The following is a 3,948-nucleotide window of genomic DNA, read 5'->3' on the forward strand; positions in this document are numbered from 1 at the left end:
GGCTCACTGCAATCTCCACCTCCTTTATTCAAGCAATTCTCCTGCCTCAGCCTCCTGAGTAGCTGGGACTACAGGCGTGCACCACCACGCTGAGCTACTTTTTATTTTTGTATTTTTAGTAGAGACAGGGTTTCACCATGTTGTCCAGCGTGGTCTCGATCTCCTGATCTCATGATCCACCCGCCTTGGTCTCCCAAAGTGTTGGTATTACAGGCATGAGCCACTGCACCTTGCCCACTTTGGCTTTTTGAATTGCCAGAGTTCTTGGGCTGATTTTTTCTCATATGGGAGGGTTAGTGTTCCTTTAAGTAAGGTGTAAACTGAGAATAGAAAATTGGCTTCATTTCTGCATGTTTTCATATGGTCCAGGAACTGTGCAGGGTCTTGTTGGCTGATTCTTGCCGTTTGTTTCATAGTGAGAGATATTAGCAACGTATTTTTGTTGTAGTAGTTTGTGCTACAATACAGTAGATGATGCTTAAAAGTCATGGCCAGTGGATCACCTTTTACTCAGCCAAGTGACTTTTTTGTATTTCCTGGCATGTGTATTCATGCTCTGCAGTGCTGTGGAAAGAGAGGAGATCCCCTTACCAAGTCAGCTCCTGGGCATTGAGGGAGCCCCTCTAATCACTGGCACTGTACGTTCACTTATTTTGTCAAGTGTTTGGGCATGGTACTTCCTCAGGCAGAGGTACTTTCAGGGCCAGCCCTGAGAGGAAGGCACACTCCACTCCCATAGCAGACTGCACAATCCTGACACTCAGCTTTTCTGGTGCTCTTACAGTGCTGGCTCCTTTTCTGCTCAAGTGCTGTTCACAAACCTCAGCTTGGCAATTCCAAGCTACCACCACAGCCTTGGGGGAAGCTCAAACTTTTTGTTCCCTCCCCAGCTTGGGGGCAGCAGGAGTAGGGACCACTGAGGAGGCAATGTCAGAATATTTGTCAGTTGCTTCTGGGGTCTCCAGCCCAGAGGAACATGGAATCATGGCTAATTGAAGTCATCAACCAAGGGTACAGAGACTGCACTATGGGCCCAAGCCAGGGAGCTCTGCCTGGTAAAGAGTGAGGGCACAAGGGCTCACAGAAACACAGTCTGGTCTCCTCTCCTTAGGGTAGCTACAGTGTGCTGGAGGTCAAGCAAAGCAATCAGGCTCTTTGTTCCTTCCCTAGACTTAGAGGATCCAGAGCTTGTAGTGCAGCTGTGGCAATGGCAGAGTGTCTGTTAGTTGTCTCTGGAGCTCCACCCAGCTGCACTGGGGCCCAAGCTGGGAGGCCTTGCCTCATGAAGAGAAGCAGGGACAGGGACTCAGGACTCATGTAGAAAACAGTCTGGCCACCTTTCTGTATGGCAGCTGCAGTATGCTGGAGACCTGTGACAGTTCTTGGGCTCTTTGCTCTCTTCCCAGCCTGAGGGCAGTAGCAGCAGAGGCCAGGTGGCAGGGGCCACTTGGATGTGGAGCACCATCCAAGAGAAATACAGAGCTGCCACCAGCAAGAGTACTTAGGCAGAGGTAGAGTAGCTGCAGTGGGGTCTCAGGCCAGTGGGCCTTTCCTGGTGGGGTGCAGCAGAGGTGAGGCATTTAGTCCATCTACCTCTCACACCACGAATGCAGCCTTCATCCTAGGGGCCTGTGAGAGAGCCTGACCTCTCTTGTTGGCAGGGCTACCATAGCAGCTGCTTGGGTGCCCAGGGATCTAAGAACCACGGAGTCCCACCTCGGCTTGAGCAGTGGGTTTGTCCAAGCTCCAGGCAGATCTCTGTGTCTGTCCAGAGGTCAAGGGCATCAAGGAGGATCTCCTGTGTCCAGGATTGCAAAGATCATTGGCAGAAGTGTGGATTCCCAGGAGCTCTCACTCACCCCTTCCCCACGGCAGGGAGCCTTCTCTAGTTCTGCGCCAATCCTGGGTGGGCAGCTGTCCCACCTTGCTCCTTTCTGTACTCCATGGGTTTCTGTTGCTCCCTTGACGAATCCCAACATGGCCTCCTGAACAATCCACTGGAAGACCTGTTTCCTCTCTATGAGAGTGGTGCACACTAGCTGCTTTATAAGCTAGCCATATTGGCACATTTTTCCAATAATAAAGAATTTTAATGGAACAGTTTATATAATTCTAAGAGAGCTAAGACTCATCACCAAATCCCTAAATAAAGTCACCTGTTTTCAATAAGTGTTTAAAATTAGTATATTTATGATTCATAGAAGAATTAATGTTGAGGTCATTTTAGTATTCAATGAATTTATAGCCTAGGACTAAACTTACACTCTCCTCTTGCATTATACTAGGTGTTTTGTTAAATTGCTGCTATAACAAATTACCACAAACTTAGTGGTTTAACACAACACAAATTTATTCTCTTGTAGCTCTGGAGTTCAGAATTTCAAAACGAGTCTTACAGGACTATGATGAAAGTGTTGGTAAGGTTGGTTCCTTCTGTAGGCTCCAGGGGAAAAGCTGTCCCTTGACTTTTCTAGCTTTTTTATCACCTAGGCTCCTGTCTTTTTTGAAGTCAGCAATTGCTTCCATGCTTCTTCTCACTCTCCTGCCTTCCTCCTCCCCGTGTAAGGAATCTTGTAATGACTTTGGAACTATCAAAATAATCCAGCATAACCTCCCCATCTCAAAATGCTTAATTTCTTCACATCTGCAAAATGCCCTTTGCCACTTAAGGTAACATCGTCTCAAATTCTGATAATAGAGGCATGGTATTTTAGGAAGGAAGGCTATCATTCTGCATACCATATAGATAAAAGTGAATTTTATCTTAATTCTGACAAGAACATCATATTTTTTAATTAAAGAATTAATCTTTCAATTATTCTATTAAGCATACTGTCATATTTCAAATTATTTTTTCTATTTTGACTGTATTTTTCAGTTTTTTTCTTCTGATTATTTCAGTTAATATGTAATATAAATATAATTCAATTGATAGCAAAAATAGTAGCTATTTTAAGTTGATATATGACTTCAAAAATTTTAACTGTGTACACCATTTTATTGTGTTTTAATAACAATGTATCAATTTTTATAAATTACTACCTTTTTCAAGGGAAGAAACCTTAGTAACTCACCTCAGAATTTTTCTTATTGTTTGCAGCCAAATCACAACTTAGCCTCCACTTCAGATACCCTCTTCTTAACATTGGAACCCCATCTTTAATAGCATAAAAAATGAAGTGTTACTGTTAATTATTAAAACCTCACAGAAAATTCAATTTAGTTAAAGTCATTCTATGCATTGGGAGGTGATTCTTTAAAACTTGACCAAAAAAATTAAATGCAGAATTTGGAGATTTTTTTTTCAATTCAGACATATGATGATGTAATGAACAGTCTCCTGTTAGAGCTGCAAACAATAAAATATAAAGGAAAATGTAGCTTATTATTTCAGAAGGAGGAGAAAGTAAAATGGTTTATCACTAAGCACAGTTTTATAAATAAGACATTTAAAATGTAGTGAGATTTTTATCACTTTCCTTAAAAGAAATGGAATCTACCCCCTCTATTAACCACTTGACTCTATCTCATTCAAGCATTATACATGAAAGAGTACACAAAGGACAGAGCTATCAAATTAAGGTGTTTTAATATTCTTCATGGTTCACTGCTTGGAAGGCAATATTATTGTTTCTATTAGGGAGGAGGAAAACCATATAAGAAGTTGTTCTACTTATTGTTGATGCTAAGACTATTTGGGATTATTTAGATTTCTACAACTCACATTGCTGGAGTAGAATAGTCCTCTGGCAAATTAATTAATTAATTCCAAAATGAAATCTAGAATTTGCACACACCCTTCCCAAAATGACACTTACCTACCACTCAAACAATTATCTATGACTGGTGTAAAATTCTGCCTAGCTTAATATCAACAGTTCATTTTAAAGAAAACTTTATTTTTCCATTGGCAACAAGTTTAAAATCTATTATTTCTGAGATAAGATT

General features: G+C 41.6%; 1 long non-coding RNA gene across 7 annotated transcripts in view; it reads right to left on the bottom strand.

The window, feature by feature from the left end:
• LOC108290737 overlaps nucleotides 1-3,948 on the bottom strand; it is a 74,010-nt gene that overhangs the window by 57,975 nt on the left and 12,087 nt on the right. For all 7 annotated transcript variants that reach the window (XR_005197196.1, XR_005197191.1, XR_005197193.1 and 4 more), the window contains exon 4: nucleotides 3,075-3,157. This is a non-coding gene — a long non-coding RNA (uncharacterized LOC108290737). The remainder of the gene's footprint in view (nucleotides 1-3,074; nucleotides 3,158-3,948) is intronic.

This window comes from Cebus imitator, unplaced genomic scaffold (genome assembly GCF_001604975.1).
Source record: "Cebus imitator isolate Cc_AM_T3 unplaced genomic scaffold, Cebus_imitator-1.0 Scaffold17, whole genome shotgun sequence".
NCBI classification, from domain to species: Eukaryota; Metazoa; Chordata; class Mammalia; order Primates; family Cebidae; genus Cebus; species Cebus imitator.